This window comes from Felis catus, chromosome F2 (assembly GCF_018350175.1).
Source record: "Felis catus isolate Fca126 chromosome F2, F.catus_Fca126_mat1.0, whole genome shotgun sequence".
Taxonomy (NCBI): Eukaryota; Metazoa; Chordata; class Mammalia; order Carnivora; family Felidae; genus Felis; species Felis catus.
This window is the reverse complement of record NC_058385.1, coordinates 1,917,835-1,940,944: the sequence shown is the minus strand read 5'-3', so window position 1 is coordinate 1,940,944 and position 23,110 is coordinate 1,917,835. Positions and strand designations below refer to the sequence as shown.

Here is a 23,110-nt window from a genome sequence, read left to right as displayed (position 1 = left end):
AGAGAAAGAGAGATCCATAAATCTCTGAAAAAGTTTTCCTCCATGTCTTGGAAATTCAGCATCTGCTAATAAAACAAAGATCTGTGTGTAAAATCTCCAAAGTCTTTTCTTCTTGCCCACTGTGTCCTTTTACATTCCTCTTCTCTGTCTTTGAGATAGTAACCTTTGTATTCGAATTCTCTTTTTGCATCTATTACAATTTGGACTGTATCTACATTTACAACTGATTTGGGAATTTTGACTGAATATATAATCTTGTTTCTAGGAGAAAGATTATTATGATTATATGATATTGAGCAGTATTGTAAGAATTTTTAAGAAATGAAAGAGAAAAGAACTATAAAATCTCAACAAAAAATTAAATGCTCAAGCTGAGTATTTTTCTTTGTATCACTTATTTAATCCTGATACTCCAAAATCAAGTTGTGTCCATCACCTTTTTTTTTTTTCAATCTTAGAGAGGAATTGTCCAATGTTTTTGGACATGGATAGAGGAAGTGGAATGTCTCGAGACCAGAAGGGCATGGAGTGTTGGGTTTCTCTTTTAAACTTAACAGGAAGATAACATGGATAGAAAATTACTTCAGCCGAATGTGAGATAACAGCATACAGGTCTACACTGCTTCAGGAGGGAGCAGGGTAAAAATGTTTACTAAATAGTTTTCTTCCTTGTTCTGATGTGTAGGATTGCTATTCATGAAAGAAAGCAGAAAACACAGTTAAGAAAGAGAAAGCAAAGATAAAAACAAATATAAGCAAATGAGTGCAAATAGCCCTGAATATGTAATATTTGCAGAATAATGGGAGGAGCCAGAGGGGCCAAACGTGTGTTTCCATCAGAGTTGGCAACAGTCACTCACAAGTTCCTGCTATGTGTCGATCAATGTGCAAGCCTTTGGATTCCAAAATCACTCTAAAAATGAAACACTACAGGTGAAACGTAAAGAAAAGTCTTGCCATCTATATATTTTAAATGATAACCTGAGGAAGCGAAACAGTCAATTCAACAATTTAACTTCCTATTGTATGTCAAAACCTTTTTTTTTTTTTAATTTTTTTTTCCAACGTTTATTTATTTTTGGGACAGAGAGAGACAGAGCATGAACGGGGGAGGAGCAGAGAGAGAGGGAGACACAGAATCGGAAACAGGCTCCAGGCTCCGAGCCATCAGCCCAGAGCCTGGCGCGGGGCTCGAACTCCCGGACCGCGAGATCGTGACCTGGCTGAAGTCGGACGCTTAACCGACTGCACCACCCAGGCGCCCCTGTCAAAACCTTTTTGAGGAACTAAGGGCATTAAGATAAACAATGCTAATTTCCTGTTTGGGGAGAATCCATACTTAGTTCGAGTTGAATCAAAAGTAACCCTCAAGAATTATTAGTAGGTCCACCGGATTGAGAACTGGGAAAGAAACAAGCTGGGGCTTCCATAGACACCCCACATGCTAAAGGTCGTACTCTTTCTCTTACATTTTCTAGAGCAGAAATTTTTTAAAAGCCATGAAGCTTCAAAGAAAAGATATGCAAATTTCATTCAGATGAAACTGAGGGAGTTTTTCCACTGCCTTATAAATGGATGTGGGACACAGACAGGAGTCGGTCACAGAGTAGGAAAAAGCAGAAGGCCCAGCAAAGATCATCCCAGTGGGGCTGGACACACCTGATCTTAATGTGTTTAGTAGCAGTAGGAAAGCCTGAACAGGAAAGTGAGGTGAAACTCAAGGTTTTCCCCTCCCTTCCCCCTGAACAGAATTCATAGTTTGTTCAGGCATCCACCTTTCTCCAAGAGGCGCAGGAGCAGGTGACCTCACCTGAGATCAATTCTGATTATGGCAACATCGGCGCTATCAAAGTTTGGACAGGGTGATACTTTGTACTGGGGTGTTGTCTAGTGCATCACACGATGTTTAACAGCACTCTTAGCCTCTATACACTAGTTGCGGGAGTGCCCAACTCCCCTTCGCCCCACCAGCTGTAACAATTCAAAATCTCTCCAGACATTGCCAAATGTGCCCGGAGAGAGGGAGGCAAAAGTCACCCTGATTGAGAACATTTGGCAAAGCCAAAAGGCACAGGGTATGCTCTGAAGTCACTGCCCCATGGACACCTTACCACAATGGCGTGGGGACTGATCACTCCCTTGCCATCCCCATTCCAAAGGGAAGGAAAAAGCTAAAGCCCAAACCATCACCGGTAACGACTCTCCCACTCCAAATAAAATGACCAGCTTTGCTCGGTCTTGCAGCAGACACGGAGGACAGTCGAGCATGCAAAACAAAAAGATCCTGTGCTAGAGGATAGCATTCAGTCCTGGAGTTCCAGCTATGGGAGGTGACGGCATTTCTTATGATTAAACCAGTTGTGAGTAAGCTTATCTTGTCGCTTTCTGGTAAAGTCATCTGAAATGAGGCCATATGCAAATCCAAGGAAGGGACATCGTATACTGGGTCTGTGTCAACTGATTGGCAACGCAAAGGCTGCCTTCACCCCGGGTTCTGTATCTATATGCAACCTACAGCAGATCAAATGGTTAGCAGCCGGTTCATCCCTAACCCAGCCCAAAGTGGATGCCTGATGGGCCTTGTAAACCCGCTCGTTTTGGAGACTTCCTCATCTCAGAAACCGGCAGCTCGTCTCTCCTAGGTGTTCAGGCCAAAACTTACGGGGCCACCCTTGACCCCTCTCTACCTCTTACATCCCTGGCATTTGCCCCGAGCCTTCCACTTCCTACCACCTTCACTGCTTCTACTTTGGTGCAAGCCAACATCACCTTTGTTGACACTAGTTCTGGAGCCCCATAAATAATCTCCCTCAATCCACACTTGCCTTCCTTCAGTCTATTCTCAGCAGAGCAGCTTGAGGGATCCTGTTAAAAACACGGGTCACTGGGTGCAGTAATCCAGACCGATGCCAGAATAGAAAAGAGACATTATTGGAATAATTAGTGGAATTCAGATAAAAGCTATAGTTTAGTTAATCATACCGTACCAATGTTAATTTCTTAGTTTTGAAAGATGTACCGTGCTTAAGTAATATGTTATCATTAGGGGAAGCTGGGCGAAGGGTTTATGGGAACTGGCTGCACTTTTTTAGTAACTCTGCTATGAATCTACAAGTAATCCAAAATAAAAATTTGAAAAATACTGAAACATTTAAAAATTTAAAAACTGTTACATAATCACATTTCTCTGTACGGAATGCTCCAATTGTCCCTCGTTTTATGCAGAGTAAATATCCAAAGCCTTACAACCACTCCCAAGGCCTCCCGTGATGTGGCCTTTGGGTCCTTTGCGGACCTCGTTTCCCATGAACCACCTCCCACCACACACCTACACTCCTTTACACGTGCTGTTCTAGGCACAACAGCCACCTAATCAACACCCTGTCTCTGGGCCTTTGTGCTCGATACCCCACATGGCTCCCTCTCTCACTTTCTATAGGTCTTTATTTCAATGTCACCTTCCCAGTCTTCCTGCCAGCCTAAAATAGAAGCCCCCCCCACCTCCAATACTTCCACCTTCTGTGTTCCATTTTTCTTCATAGCATGTATCACTGCTTAATCTACTACGTGTTTTTGTTTTTGTTGGAAGCTCTAGAACGGCAGACAGTTTTGCTTGTCTCGTTCACTGTTATTTCAGAATCTAGAATGATGCCTGGCACTTGGAAGCCTTACGTGACGAATGAATGAATGTGTGTGTGGTATTTTGTTAACTAAACTTGTTATTACAACTCTGTAGTAAAAGTGTCGGTGTTACATTCAACATACATCTAGAAATTCCAGGAAAGGGGAGCATCATCTAATTATAGTACAAGAAACTACCTGCAGGAATTAATGTAAAAACCTCTCACAGAACTTCTGTTTTTGATTCCCCAGGTAAGGAGCTTGGAAGCCACTACTCCGTTCTAACAAGTAAAAAGCTAAACAGACTGAAAAAATAACTATTCTTGGATCCATAAGGAGGCAAGGACACAGACCAGACCACTGTCCCTGAGATTGGACAGACAGACAGAAAAGTATAGGGAGCTTACCAGAACAGTCTCTGCAGCAGAAGTGACTGTGGAAAGCAGTGCCTCGGCAGGAAAACCTGAATTGTAAGTAACGAATTTCTAGAGTCTTAGTGAAGGCAAGTTTGAGAGTTAAAGAATCCAAGGAGATCCACTCATGTGTGGGGTGGGGAGAACACAAAATTGTAGGATTTACCTCCAAGACCTCAGCCAAGGTTCCCACCATAAATATCAGAGAAAAGTTTCTTTGTGCTCCAGCAGTAGGAGGGGAAAAGGAATATTTTGAAATATTCCAGAACACTCTGTCCTTAACAACATTTGACTTTGGGAAAAACTAGTTAACCAGAGCCTAACCTGCCAGGGTGTCATCAGAGACTAACTGACCTGGGGAAAGGGAAATAGCAAAATCAGTTCTCTTGAGCCATCCTGTTCCATCTAAGGGATGGGGTTGGAGGAATAAAATACAGATTGGGGAGGAAGAAATAAAGCTACTCTTGTTGACACAGATGACATGATCATCTGTGGAAAATCTGAAAGAAAAAAACAAAACAAAAATCCTCCTGTAACTAACAAATGATTATATAGTAAAGTTGCCAGATAAAAGGTCAATATACAAAGACTAAACATTTCCTTCTATACCAGTAATGAACAAGTGGAATTTGAAATTTAAAAAACAATACCATTCGCATTAGGTTCTTAAAAATATTAAATACTTAGGCACAATTCTAACAGAATGTGTAAAAGCTCTACATGAGGAAGACTACAAAACTGATAAAAGAAATAAAAGGAGAACTAAGTAAATGATGAGATATTCCATGTTTACAGACAGGAAGAAAATATTCTCAAGAGGCCAATACTTCCCAACTCGATCTATAGATTCGATGCAATTCCGATAAAAATTCCAGCAAATTATTTTGTGGATATTGACAAACTGATTCTAAAGTATATACAGAGAGGCAATGACCTAAAATAGCCAACACAGTGTTGAAGGAGAAGAACAAAGTTGGAGGATGACATTACCTAACTTTAAGACTTACTATAAGTCTACAGTAATCAAGACAGTATGCTTTTAGAAAACCAAGGGGAAAAAAAAGCAAATCAATCAATGGAATAGAACAGAAGGCCCAGTAATAAACACACATGAGTATAGTCAACTGATCTTTGACAAAGGAGCAAAATGGCCTTTTCAACAAATGGTAGTGGGACCACTGAACATCTACACGACACAAAATGGGTCTAGACCCATACCGTGCATGATTTACAAAAATTAACTTGAATCACATACCTAAATGTAAAACACTAAACCTATAACTCCGTAAAGGAAACATATGAGAAAACCTAAATGACCTTGGTTTTGGCAATGCGTGTTTAGATATAACACCAAAGACCTGATCCATGAAAGAAATAATAGACAATCTGGATTTTGTTAAAATAAAAAAACTTCTGGTCAGAAAAACACAATGTCAAGATACTGAGAATATAAGCCACAGAGTGGGAGAAAATATTTGCAAAAGACATATCTGATAAAAGACTGTTATCCAAATATACAAAGAACCATTACAAAACAAACAACTGGATTAAAAACTGAGTCAAAGATCCTAACAGACACCTCACCAAACAAGATACACTTTTGGCAATGAAATTTGGCAATGAAATGGTGCTCAACATCATGTGTCATTAGGGAGTTGCAAAGGAAAACCAATAATGAGATGTCACTAGTTACCTATTAGAATGGCCAAACTCCAAAACGCTGACAACAATAAATGCTGGTGAGGATGTGAAGCAAGAGGGAGTCACTTTTGTTGCTGATGGAAATGCAAAATGATAGAGCCACTTTGGAAGACAGTTGGGTCATTTCTTAAAAGACTAAACATACTCTTACCACACGATATGGCAGTCACTCTTCGGTATTCAGTCAGAGGAGCAGAAAGTGTATGTCCACACAAAAACCTGTAAGATATTTATAGCAGCTTTATTCATAACTGCCAAAACTTGGAAGCAACCAAGATGCCCTTCAGCAGGAGAATGGATACTGTGCAACGGCCAGACAATGGAATATTATCCACTGCTAAAATAAATGAGCTACGAAGCCATGACAAGGCACGGAGTAATCTTACATCATATTGTTAAGTGAAAGAAGCCTATCTGGACAGGCTGCATGCTATAGGATTCCAGCTATATGACATCTGGAAAAGAGGATCTATGGAGAAAGTAAAAACAAGCAAACAAAAACAGTGACTGCCAGGAGTAGGGGTGGGGGTGGGGAGCTGTAGGGAGAAACAATAGACAAAGCACAGAGGAGGTGAGAGGAGGTTTAGGGCAGTAAGTCTAGTCTATATGATACTGTAATCATAGATACATGTTCTTATACACTGGCCCAAATCTATAGGATATGCAATGCCAAGACAACCACAATGCAAACTATGAACTTTGCGTGATTATAACGTGTCAACGTAGGCTCATCAGTTTTAACAAATGCATTACCTTGTGGGGGATGTCAATAATGGCAGAGGCTATGCATTGCATGATTTGCATCTACTTATGTGATTTTATTAAAGAAAATTTAAGACACTGGAAAGGAAAAAAAAAAAACCCTAATGGTTGTTACATAGGTTGAGTTCCTACCAAACACATTGTATAAAGGTCAGTGAGTTGGATTTTCCTTCTTTTTTTTCTAACTCAATATATTTAACTCTAAGATGGAAATGCCAGTTCTAAGATGCAAAGATAAATGATGTCTTAGGCACTCTATGAGTATTGGGGAATTCCGATAGGGACTCTGTGGCACAGAAAGAAATGTGGTCCCATTCCTTTAAAAGTATGGAAAATTATATAACCAATCTGTCTAGAAAATGCGGACAGAGTCCTGAATCTGCTAGACCCTTCAGTAAAGTGGACAATGTGTACGGAAGGCCTGGAAGAGGCATGCTTCCATGAGGAATTAGTTTCAGAACACATTTCTGTTCACACATCAGAGTCTGTCCTCTTTTCTCTCACCTTTAGCCCTCTTTCTCACCTGCAGCCCTCTTTCCCAGCTTCAGCCACCATTGTACTTCTCATCTACTCTCTGCTGAGAGTTTGAATCCCCAGCCTTGCTTCCCAGCCCCTTTCAACCATTGGATGTGCCTTTCAGCATATCACCAAAATTCTGTATCTACTTTCATTTATTGTAAATGGCCCAAGATCTCAAAGCCTGATCGGGCTAGTGTCAAACACTGTCAAGTGCAGCGCGCCTGGCTGGTTCAGTCAGTAGAGCACGCACTCTTTACCTCAAGGTCATGAGCTCCAGTCTCATGTTTGGTGTAGAGCCTACCTTAAAGAAGAACTCTCGAGTGATGTAAAGATTGACGCTCCCGTTATTCCTCCAGCTTGTCCAGTTCCTCCTGCCTTGCATGCATTTAGGAAGCACCACTTTTGGGGCACCTGGGTGGCTCAGTTGGTTAAGTGTCTGACTTCAGCTTAGGTCATGATCTCACGGTTTGTGGGTTCAAGCCCCATGTCAGGCTCAGTGCTGACATCTCAAAGCCTGGATGCTGCTTTGGATTCTGTGTCTCCCTCTATATCTGCCCCTTTCCCACTTGTGCTCTGTCTGTCTCTGTCTCTCAAAAATAAATAAATATTTTTTAAAAACCCATTACAATTAAAAAGAAGAAAGCACCACTTTTCCTTCAAATTATGCTTTGATACTGGTGGAAATGAAGGACAGGAAGATAAAAATATGGTCGAAACAGTAGTTAAGAGATATGAAGTGCCTTGACTACATGGAAATTCTAGAAATAAAACCATGTTTGACAAGTTAGGTACTAACAAGCCATTGAATTAAGGATAAAAAGCAATGCCTTGGAAATTTGAGCATCACAAAATAAGAGCCCTAGTACATCATTTTGACTATGGTTCTGGTATACATCACAGAGATCCTTTAAAAAACATGAAGGTAATTAGAAGATGAGACAAAGATACGTCGGAAGCCTTGAAGGGTCAGGAGTAAACTCAAAGTCTCCATGCTGCAAACCGAGTGCCAATCGCTCACATCATTGCCAGTATATACTGTCAGCAAGACAGACAGATGGCAGTTAAGTAAAGCAGTGAAATCTGGATTCCCCTTTGAAATGGATCTTCAGTAAGAAGTCCTGCCTTAGTACTTTCTTACCAAGAAATCCAGAGTTTTGCCGACTTCATTTTTGCTTATTTGACTCACATCTTCAAGAGGAAGATGGAAACAGGATTCTGCTTTCATTTTCAGATGGGGCATCAAAGTAGCATGTTTTCAGAAGATTCAGGTCATTCATCTGAGATCCAAGTTCCGATATTTCCAATTACCAAGAAAACCTAGTTTTCTACCAATAAAACTCCATCAGTCAGTTTTCTCATTTAGTGTTCCTCAGCTTCCGGGAATTGGCAACGCTGTGTGACTCTAGGGCCATTTTGTCCCTCGGATAATGTTTTCCTTGCAAATAACCAGAGAGCAAGCTAAAATAACTTGCTTACAATGGCTGTGGATTGCATTATAAGTACTTGCTTTCACAATTCTTTGACAACAGAACGTTAATCAGGATCAGAAATGTGACTTGTCTTCTCAGTCTGTGTTCTTCCTCAAATATCCTAAGTAAACACGCACCTACACTTGAATCTCTTGCTGGCCGTGCCTCCTCCCCACTATCTCTGCCAATATCGCTATAGTCTAAGACCTTATTACATCATACTGCTCTACCAGGCTTCAATATTATCGCATATCTGACCTGAATGTCCTTGAAACTTTGTTTTCAACACCTGGCGAGTTCTAATAACCGTACTTCTGCTTCAGCGTAACGGTTAACAGAATAGACTCGAAAGACAAAAAAGCTTTGTTTGGAATCCCAGTTCTGTCACCCTAGCCTCATAATTTACCTAGGTTTGCCTTCTTGAATTTTTAAATAAGCCCCAGTTTTCTCATGTGTAAAACAGGAAAAAAAATTCCGTTTCACATATATGTTTTATCTATTAAGGGATATATATTAAATAATATAATTAAAATATTAAACGATATATGTAAAATACTGATAATTTACTAAACAATGGATATTAGTGTTTCTTTTATTAAAAATTCAACAACAGTCATTATTTACAATGTTGCCATTGAGGCAAAGCAAGATCCCAAAATGCCTTTGAAATTGTAAAAAAAAAATGATAAAGTTACTTTCAAATTAGCGTAGCGTTAAACTTTAAACACTTTCTGTCTAGCTATATTTTTTTCTCCTTTAAAATGTAGTAATCCTGTTACATCATGTTAGGTAATTTTCAGTAAACCAAAATATTTAATAAATCGAAGTAAAGAAATGTTTATCCCACCACAGAAGCAAGTGGTTTATTCAATATCTTCCTCTGCTTATTCATAAGTAACGGTTGGTATAATTTTTTTCAAAAAACATTGTTTAAGGGGCGCCTGGGTGGCTCAGTCGGTTGAGCAACTGACTTCGGCTTAGGTCATGATCTCACGGTTTGTGAGTTTGAGCCCCGCGTCAGGCTCTGTGCTGACAGCTCAGAGCCTGGAGCCTGGTTCTGATTCTGTGTCTCCCTCTCTCTCTGCCCCTCGCCCACTCATGCTCTGTCTCTCTCTGTGTCAGAAATAAACACTAAAAAAAAAGTTAAAACAAAACAAAAAAAAACATTGTTTAAGTTTATTTATTTGAGAGAGACAGAGACAGCACGAGTTGGGGAGGGTCAGAGAGAGGGGGGACAGAGAACCCCAAGCAGGCTTCCCATTGCCAGTGCAGAGCCGAACACAGGGCTCAAATTCTCGAAACCGTGAGATCATGACGGGAGCTGAAACCCAGGGTAGGACCCTTAATCAGCCAGCCAGGCGCCCCATGGTTGTTACAATTTAAAAAAAAAAAAATACAATCTCAACTCTTCTGATCATATTTTTCAAATGTAGTATTTCTAGATTTACATTCCCAGATATGAATGATAAAAAAGTCTTAGTGGGGCGCCTGGGTGGCGCAGTCGGTTAAGCGTCCGACTTCAGCCAGGTCACGATCTCGCGGTCCGTGAGTTCGAGCCCCGCGTCGGGCTCTGGGCTGATGGCTCAGAGCCTGGAGCCTGTTTCCGATTCTGTGTCTCCCTCTCTCTCTGCCCCTCCCCCGTTCATGCTCTGTCTCTCTCTGTCCCAAAAATAAATAAAAGTTGAAAAAAAAAATTTAAATAAAAAAAAAAGTCTTAGTAAGATAGTGAAATTGTAGAATATCAGAAAAAAAAAATAGAGCTTCCTTTGAGGTAAGTTTCTTGTTCAGACTATCCCTATATTTAACCTTGAGATCCAGTGAAACTCACATTCTTGTTATGAGTAAATGAAAACAGCAAACTATGAATAGAGTTACAAATATATTTGCATTTTTTAAATTCCATGCAACAGACTGTGTAAGCCCAGGGCATTCTTCAAAGCTGCCTAACTTTAGGAAGAGAAGAATAGAATATTATGCAAATGTACATTTTAAAGCCCAGTCTTGGATGGAAAAAGTCAGCAAGACTGATGATATTTTCCCAGAATAGGCTTCACTGAGGGCTGCCCTCCCAGCCTGCCCCTGCCACTCCTCCTGAATCTTGAAGGTTCCAAAACCAGAATGCCTCTTCATGTTTCTGTGTCCCCCATTTGACCCACAGTTTCCATCTTCTCACTTTCCCTTACGTCTTCCCTCACTGACTTGCAATAAATGCATGTTCCTGCCCGCCCCTGCTAAAGCCAACAGCACTGTTACCCTCATGACCTTGAGTGGCCGTGCGGGTCAGACAGACTTGAGATCACTTTAGACTCTGAAGCATCCTTCAAAGTGAGGTGCTATTGACATTTTTGCTTGTCTCCACACAGAAACGAACAGCTCCTTCCTCAGCCGGCAGGCTCAGACAGGTTGTGTTAATCTGCTGGGAGTCTGCCCGGATAAGCACCTCTCAGGATGGCTCACCACTCCCCAGGCAGGTGCCCCTGGGTCGGTGAGCCACGCTTGGGCAGAGGAGCCCTTCCCATCCGATGTGAACAGTCTGTGCATATGCAGCTAGTGGGGAATAGCTTCCCAGCCAGGGTCCCTCCTGGGTAAGTGACCGGATGCAGACGAAGCCTGACTGTCCAGAGCTACTCTGTCCCCGGGGTGACGGAGGGAGCCATAATCCCTCAGGCAACGAGATATTGTCACCTGCCATTCAGAGAGATCTGAACAGCATCTCTTTTTCTTACCTCCAGAATCCTCTGCTAAAACTACTTTCCCATATCACAATCTCTCTCAGCTGTGTTTCTACAGGAAATAAACACACTTGACACGTCAATGTAAAATTATTGAATAGCATGAGCTGTATAAGCCTGTTTAAAGAGTAAATGTGGGCAGCTGATGGAAGGAAATCTAGGAAGGATCAAAAACTGCGTTCACTGCTCTTTACTTGTTTTCAGTTATTATCAAATTCCGGTTCTTCCAGACCCATTTATTTGTACCGTTGCTGAAACCAAGACTGACCTGGGAAATCACTTTGTCATAATTGCCGAAGAGCCAACAGGAGACCAGTTTCCAGCCCAGTCGGTCTGTGATCAGTGAGGACAAAATGCCTTCCCTCAGGACACCGGTCCTTTATCTGGATGTCACCGCCCTGTCCAGCTTGTGGGAACAGGTACAGCTCTTTGCCGTGTATCAGCGGGTCTAGTCGTCAGGTGTGCTGTAAATGAAGCTTGACCAGCTGTAGGAAGAGGCTGAGAAGGCCTAACCTCGGGCTCCAATCTGAAGTTCAAATACAAAGCCAATGTGCAGGTCTCGAGTTTGGCATTTACTCCTAAGTATCGCCACACCGTGCTTGTGGGATGCTGGCCTTACTCTACTTTGTTGTTTTCTTGTTTCTGAAAACAGGGCTGTACCAGCTTCTCTGAGCTTCTCTTCGTACTGAGTCTGATGGAAGCCCTGCAGAAGAAAAGACACAGGCAGCTGCCATCCAGGCGTCACCCTGCCAGGGCGCCCATAGAAATCACAGAGACCACACCTGCCATCTGGTATGCAAAACATGCTTTCAAACCTTTAACGCAGGTGAGCAGAAAATCCGGATGTACTGGGTTTAAATTCCTTGATCAATAAAGTGGATCCAGACTTCTGAACTTGGTCTGCCAGTGCTTCTCCATTCATTGGGCCCCTCTCAGCTGAGTACTAAGATCGTGGCATTTTGTGCAAGCACCTCAGGCGGGTGACGTCATCAGGGTTGAGCTGACATCGGTGCCACGGGTGGGCATTAGGTCCTCCCATCATCTGCGCCTTTGGGACCAAATTCATTTGATTTCAAAATATTTTCTAAGTTGTTTTGTTTGTTTCTTAAAGAGCTGACACTCCTCATAAGTAAGCTTCTGGAAAATGTATAAAAAATCAAAAGCAGAATTTTTTCCCCAAAGACTCATTACTTGATACACTTTTCTAATTAAAACAAATTTTTTCTTATAATTAAGAATGAATAGGGGCACCTGGGCGGCTCAGTCGGTTGGGCGTCCGACTTTGGCTCAGGTCATGGTCTCACAGCTCGCAGGTTCCAGCCCTGCGTCGGGCTCTGTGCTGACAGCTCAGAGCCTGGAGCCTGCTTTGGATTCTGTGTCTCCCTCTCTCTGCCCCTCCCCTGCTCACACTCTGTGTGTGTGTCTCTCTCTCTCTCAAAAATAAATAAACATTTAAAAAAATTTTTTTTAAATAAAAAAAAAAAGAATGAATGTGGAGGTGATGGTAGAACCAAGGAGAACATTAACGAAGTCCCAGTGGTTGGTGCAAATTGAACAGATGGCCTCACAGGGATCAGACAAGACTCCCACTGGATGTTTCCATTTGCCCTGTGGCCGAACCCTAAGGCTTTTCATCCTCTACTATACCGCAACAGTCACCCTGCATCTCCTAGAGCAGGTGTTCAGGTATCCCTTCGAATATCTGCCACCTTTTCCCCGAATCTTTCCCTTTGAGTTCTCTTTCGAACTTTCCATCATCCCGCTTTCTACGACCTAGAAAACAAAAATGAATTGTTGAAAGATCCAAGACTTAGATGATGCAGAAGGCGGGAAGAGGAGACACAGTCTTTGGGAAAAGGGGAGCCAGGGCAGGGACGGTGACAGAAAATGGCAGAAACCTTCAAAACCCAAACTAAGATTCCTTCCATCCAGTGCCGCCCACAAGATTACTGACAGAGAGTCAGAATTTGGAAGTCGGTGTTGCAAAAACAAATGATCCTGGCAGAGCACAAAGCACACAGTGAGGAGCAACAGGGGAACGGGATATTTTCATGACACCTTCCGTGGGGTTCAGCGAGAAGAGGCACACCTGGAGGTCCAGATCACCCAGCAAAATGCATCTGAAGATTTTGCATGTGTCTGGAGGGGCGCGTGGAGTTTTAAAAGTTGAGCTCTCTATCTCTCTCTGTCTTACTCCCTTATCCTTCAGCATTCCTCAAAACTAATTATGATTATTGGGAGAAAGTCATGCAAAACTGCACGGATTCAAATACTTCCTGAATATAAACTCTCGTGTCGTGCAAGAAAAGAATGGACATTCGTCGGCCTTATTTAACCAAGTCATCCCCACAGTAAGTTCTAGTAGATACAAAATAGATTCAGTGTATGGGAAATAGGAAAAAGCTATTCCTTGAAGAAGACAGTCCCCTTCAAGATTATATTTTGAAGGAGATTGCCTCTGCTCTCATCGGAAATGCCAACCTGATTTGAAAGAATGTTCTAAGATACAGTCAGTCTGCCAAGAGTCCTCAGGGCAGCTATCCCCGGGGCCTTTACTAAGAGGCCCGCGCTCCTCCTGATTGGGGCCGAGTGTCATCAGGCGACTTTAGCTGACTTTGAACTATGATCACTGCACTTCGCCCAGCAACACCTGCTCATGGAGGCTGTGCCAAGAGCTCCTCTTGAGGTCTCTGGTTCGTTGCTGCTTTTTCTGATGACCCTGCTATTCACATGGGCCCACTTGTTCCTTTAAAAACTGACCTCCTTCCACGCTGTTCTGGAGTATCTGCAGGATCCTTTCAACAGTGAGGACTGAAGTTGGAATCCTAGCTCGGCCCCATACTGACGGTTCTCAGTTTCCCCATCAGGAAGACTGGACTCACACTGACCTCACCAGCGTTTGTGGGATTAAGAAGAGAGGGCGGACGTCGGGCGAACATTTGTTCCCCCCTCCCCTGCACCCCACCCAAACTCACGCCTTCCCTCTTACCCCTTTTCTCCTCCCTCGCCGCCAGGACCGGCTCTCTTAACATCCTCACGCCATGGTTGCTTCTTCTGAGAGTACCTTTGCGTGATGCTCTGGCCGGGCACGTGGAGGGGCTGGGAACCCCCGAAGGCCACTGCCCTGAGCTGGACAGGTGACCGCCGGGCACAGGAAAGAGCGGCAGCCCTGGCCTCAGAGACCGATGAGGCGTGTCCCCGCACTCCGGACGGGGGACACTCATCATCTGTGAGTTGAGGTTCTGCATCTGGAAAGTGCTTCTCAATACCATCCCTTCTTGGGCCTCAAAGGGGGAAAGAGGGACTAGGAACACGAAGGAGGAAGCACAGGCCGGTGATAAACACTGTCCCAATCCTGGGATTCGTTTTTAGATGGACTCTTCCCCCTACTGTTAGGGCATCCGCCTGGTTGTGGAAACGGAGGACGGCTCGCTCAGGTCTGTGTGGCTCCAAAGCCCAACGCTAACTACGGCTTGTTGAGAACAGCACCCCCACTTGCTTCAGGAGGCGCCCCGCTTTCCCCGAGTGACTCCTTCCGTGTGAAGCCAGCCTGTCCCCGGGATTTGGGAGCCAGACTGGAGGCATGTTAGTGACCCGCTCCAACAGTGTGCCCGTGCAGAGCTGGGCCACCTGCGGGCCTTCCGGCCCCCACCTGCCTCCACCCCGCCCATCGGCCCCCTAGGTCTGTGTGCCACCTCCTCTCACTCACGTGCTCTGTCTGTTCCCTTTACCCTTCACGGTGCTGCCTTGCTCTGATTCTTTGGAAGACTCTGGCCCTGTTCCGTTCCCTCTGGAAGGTCGAAACCCACACGAAGAGAAAGAAGTCCTAACCTGTCGGCTTAAAAGCGGCTGCAGTTCCAGACTTCCCAAGCCATTTCCTTTAAAAACAGGTCAAAAGCGTAAAAGAACAAGTTGGCTCCTGTGGCCTTCGCGAGCGGGGGTGGGTGGGGGGCGGCACCTGTAGTCAGCCGGGACCACGGGGCTGCGGCCTGCGGGTCCCCCCCCCCCCGGCGCCCTGCCCACCTGCCCGTGTCCATATTTCTCCTCCAACTGCTCAGCCACCTGCTGTGAGTCTGCGACCCCTTCCTGTGGGCCGGCCCACCTGTTGGTTTCTGACCGTCCCTTCTGTTCTCTCCAATCCCACCAGGTCACGACCGGGATCGTTTTCAAGGCTGACTCATCTGCCTCGCTGTCTGGCGGGCCTCCCCCCAGGCAGTGACTTCCAGGCACAGACTTGGGCCTTCCCGGCACAGGCCTGCCGCAGTCCCCCGCTCTCGCCGTGCCTGCTGACACGGGGATTTGCTGCTATTTGGAGGATCCTGCCACCTGCTTCAGGCTGGAACGTCCCGGTCAGCTGTTTGCTGCATCTGCTCAGAAGCCCCACAGTCCATTCACAAAGGAATTTTCTTCCTCTGTCACAGTTCACGATCCTGAAGGTCAAGGCCATGGGTCGGGCCCCCATTCAAAACCAAGGAATGCGTCGTGTTCTGTGAAAATGAGACGCAGGGTCGCGAGCGTGCCCGCCTGTGTACATCACAGTCCTCCGTTTGTAAAGCAGGGTCTGGGCCTTCAAGTGTCCACTCAACGTACCCAAGAGCAGCCCCCGTCCGTGGGGTTGACGGAGGGCAGGGATCCCGTCTGAGGCTCTGCAGGGAAAGGAAATGCACAGGAAGGAGGAGAAAGAAGCTGTGACGTGTGGAGGCATGGAGGACACGGGAAGAGACACAGCTAAGTAAAAGGGACTAAGTATGGGGACATGACTACTTCCATGCAAAACTCATAAATCCAGGAGCTTTTCCGTTTCCAACGCAACTGAGAGCAGAAAGTGTACAACCTTTGAGTTAGGGTCGCAGAAATGCTAAATGGCATTCCGATGTGGTCGAGAAGCACAAACCTCATCCAATCAATGACTACACCCTTTGGCATGGTTTCATGAAGAGCCAGCGTGTCATTTAACCTTCTTTCCACGCCTTCCCCGGGGCTGGCACACACAAAGCACCACAGGGCTTGCCATGGTTCCCCCCGGGGCTTGCTCGGACTCTCCCGGTCACCCTGGCCCAGGACAGGAGCCCCGGACCCCAGATGCAGCTTTGAGGAAATCAGAAAGGTGTCCCCTCTGCGCTGAATGAGCACAGCCCTCCTCAGAAGGGACGGCACCCATCGACCGCTGTCGAGGTTGGCATCGAGGCCAGAGTCGCCCCACCGCCTAGCCTTTCGGGGGCTCGCCAAAGCCAAACGCCGTCCATCGCAAGCACCCACAAACGCGGCTGGTCTTCCTCACCCCCTTCCGGCGAGCCCTGACCCTCGCGGGCCTCGTGAAGGTGTCGCCACGTCCAGGCCGCACGCCGAAGCGGCCAACTGCTCGCCGGCTGTATCGCCAGTGCCGTGTGGCAGCCGCAGGCTTTCAAGTGGATGCAGGAATGCTCCAGAATGTATGCAACAGAGCAACAGCTGGGAAAGTCATTGAAACACAATATCAATCCCCAAATAGTCATAATTTATTTGTTGAGACTTATAAATGGTCAAAGAAATGGAATCCACCTTCGGGAAATAATGTTTCTTTATGTCTCATCATATCCCGTTTTCCCCCAAAGATTAAAACAAATGGCGCTGTTGTGGTAAATCATGTGTAGCTGGAGCTCTCCTGTGCTGGCCGTTGGGGTAGACAAGCAGGCCCCGGCTCACAAAGGGGCCGTCACTCATCTTCGGGGAAGGAAGGCAGGGGTGGGGACTGGCAAGCGGTGGCAGCACTTGAGGACCAACCCGTGGCTGTCGCAGAGCCGTCCGCTTCCTCGGTGGCACCGAGGAGCCTCCTCTGCCCAGTGCCCGGCCCGGCCTGGCGGCTAGAGCTCCGCTGTCTGGGCGCACCCAGGCTTCTGGCCTCTTGGGGAGGTCAACTGCCCGTCGTCGGTGGACGCGCCGAGAGTCTCACAGCCTGAATGAATCACTGTGGCGTCCTGCTCTGGTCGCGCTGGAGAAATACAGAACGGAGTTCGTTGAAAACGAGCCAATCCATTCCTTCTCGGGTGGAGCCAGCCGAACACCGTTCACCGCGTTCCTTTTCTGTGCCGTGCGCTTTGCTGGGCGCCACACGGGCATAACGTACAAAAACACCGGGGCCTGGTTCTCCTGCGATCAAGTGGGAGAAAGAAATCACTTTTTTTGAATGATCCCACACAATTCTTTGTTTACAACCATAATGAACGTTTTGAAGGAAAGGAGGGTTGGGAGGGTGTAACCCAGAGGGTCCCCACTTGGTGCGTGGAGGTCTGGGAAAGGGTTCCCGGGTCGGGGACGCTTAAACCGAGACTAGACTCAGAGGATAGGGGGTCAGGCAGGCCCGCGAGCAGGGGCTGGGCCTGAGGGTGAGGTTGGGGTGGGGGGAAGCATTCCAGGTGCACAGAGGAATGTTGTAAAACCCAGAGATGGGTCTGGAGACAAGCACAGGACAAAAGCCAGCGTGGGCACCACTGTGCTGGGGCTCTGCTCAGCCCCCACGGTCCACACTTGAACGGTGTCTGCACAGCACATACTGCAGAATGGAGCGCAGGACGAGGGGAATGAGCACGAAGGCACCGGCTACATCACGCATGACCCTTATTTCCCTTAGGGACGTGTTCTAGCTGCAAGGAAGAGGATATAAAGGGAAGGTAGTGTACCCAAATATGGACCGATTTGTCCGGTAAAACTAGCTGGAGGTGGGCCGTCCAGGGAGGTTAAAAAACTCCTCCCTGTGTTCCTCCTCTCTCCTCTCTGTGGCATCGTGACCTTCTACCCCTCCAGGGACCAGGCACCACTTCCAGGCACATAAAGGGACTAAGGGACTAACAGGAAGGGATTGTGAGTTGTGCAGCCGAGCTTGCCCTTTGCCCCTGTGCAAACCGCATTTTCTTGGCAACTTCACGCAGGGAGGCATCTAAGCAGAAGGGCACGCGGGTGGCGATTGAGTAAGCACGTCACCAACGACTGCCACGGGCTCATTTGGCCATGCTGAGGGTCTGAGGCCGTAAAATTTGAAGATCTCAAGCCATTGCTCCATAACTGCACTGTCAAACACATCGTGTGACTACCCCAGTTCTAATAAGCATGCGTCGCTTCTTGTAGAGATTTAGCACAGCATTGGCCGCTGGATTCTAATTCCACCCTGATTAGTTTGTATTCCTTGAAGGCACGCAGAAGGGCCCAAATCCCTTTCATCTCTGCACCCCCAGCATCCAGTGCTCAGTGCTTCACCCTCAGTAAGTGTATATTCATCCATGAAACAAATCTATTGGCCGCCGATGTGTGCCACACACGGTTCTAGGTGTAGACGGCTTATTGTGGATACATGCATTTAAGAACCGTTTCAGGGAAGCATCTGAGTCTCCGTCAACAGGTCAGCTTGCTCAATGCTTTCAAACTGGCAGCTGACTGGTTAGAAATCCTCCTGGCACCACCTTTAAGGAAATTATGGTAGAGAAGGAAGAAACTCCCTCTTACAGTCTTGAATGATAGCGTGTGAAGGAGGAACACACTACCATCTTTATTATTCCCTGAAAATGCAGTTAACGGGAAAAAGAAGGCACCTCCTTGCCAAAGCCAGCAGTCTCATTTGCATCTGCTGAACAGGGACACATTCCGGACTTGCCACAATTATTTCTCCTCTTTCCACAGATAGCAACATTTAAATTCATCCCAGGATGGATGTGTGTTATTATGCACCATGAGAAATTATTCTCTATTACAAAAATAAAGGATATCAGATCCTCATCTTCCCCACCTGCTCCTTAACTTTCTGATGGGCCTGATGAATTTCCCCCAAATGCCAACAAATCTCAATTTCCACCTGTGAACATTCACAGAAAAATGATGGACAGCTCTATGTGGCCATAAACCATAAGCCTGCACAAGAGAATAAATGAAACTAGCTAAGTGGGAAGCACATTTTTTCTTTTTAATAGTCTATAAAGTGGAAGTATTATGTGTCCTGAGAAAATATGAGATTATACCAAAGTAACGCAGTAGAAAGTCAGTCTCTAAACTGTTTGACCAATACGCTTTACCATTCCCTAGCTGATTTTTCTATTTCCAATAAGATAGCAACTAAATGCACGGTTAAGCTGAAAAGGTCAAGAACATGCAAGTAATGCTTACCATGAAAACTACATATCCACTGAAAGCTGGAATAAAACCAGGTAAAACCACCCAGGAATTACGTAGGTAAAAATGCTGGAACGTCAAGGTCAGTATATATATATATATATATATATATATATATATATATATATATAGCTGCCATTGAAAACCAGTTCCAGGACAACCATGGGGCTACAAAGAATGGAAAATCCACTCATAAAGGACTTGTGCACAGACGCACGCATCCCAGGACCCAGCACAAAAACAACAGTTTGAAAGGCATCTGGACCATATGGGAAAGAGACTCATTTGTGAATCTTAAAGCATCTGCCAGAGAGGCAGGAAGCATAGGACTCTCTCCAGGGACAGAGGTGCCGACAGGCGTCACTTTTGCATTCCCCTTCTGACTTGTGGGTGCCAGCACTGGTGGGTGCCATTTTTGCGGTCCCTACAGCCTGCTTGCTGAGGTGGGAGTTCATCACCCTGTTTACACATCTGTGGCCCCCATAGCTGGCACGCCAGCGCAGCCCACACAGGGGACACCCCTTGAACGCCGAGGTTTGAGACACAGGTTTGAGACAATTGGAGAGACAATCCTTGGCAGGCTACCACCCCCCCCCCCCCACCAGAGCACTGCACAAAGAGCAGGCTGAAACACACAGCCTGTTTTCACGTGGGAAAGGTCTATGTTCTTACCCAGCAGCTTCAACCTAAGAGGCAGAATTCAGGTCTGCTACACATCCAGAGGCTACAGAAGTGTCTCCGGGGAATTTTGGCAAGTAGATGCCATACTAGCACCCTGCCTTGGCCTCAGGACAGCCTGCTGATTCCTCTCAGGAAAGAGCTTATACACACATCTAAAACCATGAGTTCTGCCTCTGTCAGCCAGGCGACACCTCCAGATCTCCTGATCTGGAAGTCAGCAGGGTTCATGAATGTGGACCCACAAGACTGTGTATTGACACATCTTAAAAGCTACCGCCTGAGGACATGGCTGACAATTAGCCTGAACTAGGCACTGTATCAGATCCCTCCCTTGGGAACACTGAAGATCTTAGCACACCCTCAACAACTGGGACCTATCAAGAACAAATCGGACTACTTAGACAATCACAAAGGTCCAAGAAACAACTAGAAGCTAGGGAAATGTTAAAGAAAGATCAACTGATAAAGTTCATCTCCTACAGAAGACCAGTCCTTCAGACTGAGAAAGGTAGCTCTCTCACCTAACACATGGAAACCGAGTCAGAGCAAATTAAGGAGACAGAGGACTATGTTCCAAACAACAGAACAAGATAAAATCTCAGAAAAAGACCTTAATGGTATGCAGATCAAGTAATCTACCCGATAATGAGCGTAACATAAAGATGCTCACCCAAATTAGGAGAAGAATGTATGGCACGTAGTGAGAACTTCAGCAAAGAGGCAGAAAAGACAAGAAAGTACCAAACAGAAGTCACAGAGCTGAAGACTGCAATAGCTGAAGGGAAAAATACACCAGAGGAAATCAATAGCAAGCTAGACAATGTGGAAGAATGGGCCAGTGGTCTGGAAGGTCAAGCAATGGAACTCACACAGACAGAGCAACCAAAAAGAAAAATAATTTTAAAAAGCGAAGATCCTTAAGAGACCTGCAGGACAACATCAAGTGGAATAACATCCACGTTATAGAGGTCCCAGAAGGAGAAAAAAGGGAAAGGGGCAGAAAACTTATTTGAAGAAATACTGGCTGAGAACTTCCCTAACCTGAGGAAGGAAACAGACATCCAGCGCCAGGAAGCACAGACAGTTTCACATCACACCAAGAAGTCCACACCAAGGCACGTTATAATTAAAATGTCAAAAGTTGAAGACAGAATCTTAAAAGCAGCAAAAGAAAAGCAAAATTGTATGGGGGCAAAAGAGCCCCCATAAAGCTATCAGCTAATTTTTTAGCAGAAACTTAGAAGCCAGAGGGAGTGCCACAAATATTCAAAGTACTGAAAGGAAAAACATCCAGCCAAGGATACTTTACCCAGCAAGTTTGCCATTAAGAATTGAAGGGGAGATAAAAAGTGTTCCAGGGACAACCAGACACTAAAGAGGTTATCATCATGAAAACAGCATTAACTAGTATTAAGAATAAATATAAAAGTAAAATTCTCACTGGTAAATTAAAATATACAGTAAAGGTAGTGGGCTAGACACTTAGAAAGCTAATATGAAGGTTCAAAGACAAAAATAGTATAATTAACTATATAATAGTTAATGGATACACAAAATAAAAAGATAAAAAGTTTTGTCAATAAGAGAATACACAAGAGGAGTAGTTTCTAGAATATACTCAGACTTGAGATGCTATCAACTTAAAATAGTCTGTTATAGATACATAGGATGTTATATGTGAACCTCATGGTAACCACAAAGCAAAAATCTATAGTAGATGCACAAAAGACAATTAGAAGGGAATCCAAACATAGTACCCAATAAAATCACCAAACTACAAGGGAACAGAGAAAGAGAAAAAAGGAAGAGAGAAGAACTACAAAAACAGCCAGAGAACAATCAACAAATAGCAGTAAGTACATAGTTATCAATAATTACTTTAAATGTAAAAGACTAAATTCTGCCTTCAAGAGACACAGAAGAGCTGAATGGATAAAAAAACAAGACCCATCTCTAGTTGCCTAAAAGAGACTCACTTCAGATATAAGGGCATACACTCACTGAAAGCAACAGGATGGAGAAAGATATTCCATGCAAATGGAAACAAACAGAAATCCGGCGTAGCCAAATTTATGTCAGAAAAAATAGGCTTTAAAACAAAGACCGTCATAAAAGATAAAGGGCGTTACGTAATGATGAAGGGGTCAATCCAGCAAGAGAAGATAACCTTTGTAAATATCTATAAACCCAACAAAGAAGCACTTACACATAAAAAGCTAATATTAACAGAGATAAAGAGAGAAACATAACACCTTAATACATAAATGGATACAATAAAAATGGATACATTCTAGAAATACACACTCTTCTAAGACTGAATCATGCAGTAATGGAAAATCTAAATAGACCAATTATTATCAAAGACTATTGAATAATATCAAAAACACTTCCAATCAAATGGCTTCCCTGGTGAATTCTACCAAACATTCAAAGAAGATTTAATGCCTATCCTTCTCAAACTATTTCAACAAAGTTGAAAAGGGGAGAACACATCCAAATAATTTTATGAGGCAGGCACTACCCTGATACCAAAACCACACAGGAACATTACAAAAATAGAAGATTGTAGGCCAATATCTCTAATGAATATAGATGCAAAAATCTTCAACAAAATATTATCAGACTGAATTCAACAATACATTAAAAGGATCATATACATCATGATTGAGTGGGTTCAGTCCAGAGATGCCAAGATGGTTCATCGGCAAGTCAATCAATGTGATACACCACATTTGCAAAACGAAGGATAAGAATCATATAATCATCTTAATAGATGGAGAAAAACCTTTGATAAAATTCAAAATTCATTTATGACAAAAACTCTCAACAAAGTTCACATAGAGTGTATATACCTTGATATAATAAAGAAAATATATGTCAACCTCACAGTTGACATCATACTCAATGGTGAAAAGCTGACAGCTTTTCTTCTAAAATCAGGAATAAGACAAGAATACTCAGTCTTGTCACTTTTATTCAACATAGTATTGGAAGTCCCAGCCACAATAACGAGGCAAGAAAAAAAAAAAACCCCAAACGAACAAAACTAAAAAGCATCCAAATTGGAAAGGAA

At 44.6% G+C, this 23,110-nt stretch overlaps 1 long non-coding RNA gene across 3 annotated transcripts; it reads right to left on the bottom strand.

Annotated features, from left to right (window-relative positions):
* Positions 1-2,230: 2,230 nt before the first annotated feature.
* On the bottom strand, positions 2,231-17,475 carry LOC123383140. 3 transcript variants are annotated; one of them, XR_006592553.1, is made up of 6 exons: positions 13,978-14,156; positions 12,877-12,990; positions 12,033-12,265; positions 11,486-11,920; positions 5,887-5,954; positions 2,231-2,884 (listed from the first exon to the last, which is right to left on the bottom strand). It is a non-coding gene; the product is annotated as an uncharacterized LOC123383140 (long non-coding RNA). The 3 variants fall into 3 exon arrangements; XR_006592552.1 differs by lacking the exons at positions 2,231-2,884; positions 5,887-5,954; positions 13,978-14,156 and adding exons at positions 14,207-15,095; positions 15,241-17,475 and having other exon boundaries at positions 11,303-11,920; XR_006592551.1 differs by lacking the exons at positions 2,231-2,884; positions 5,887-5,954 and having other exon boundaries at positions 11,303-11,920.
* Between the last annotated feature and the right edge of the window lie 5,635 nt (positions 17,476-23,110).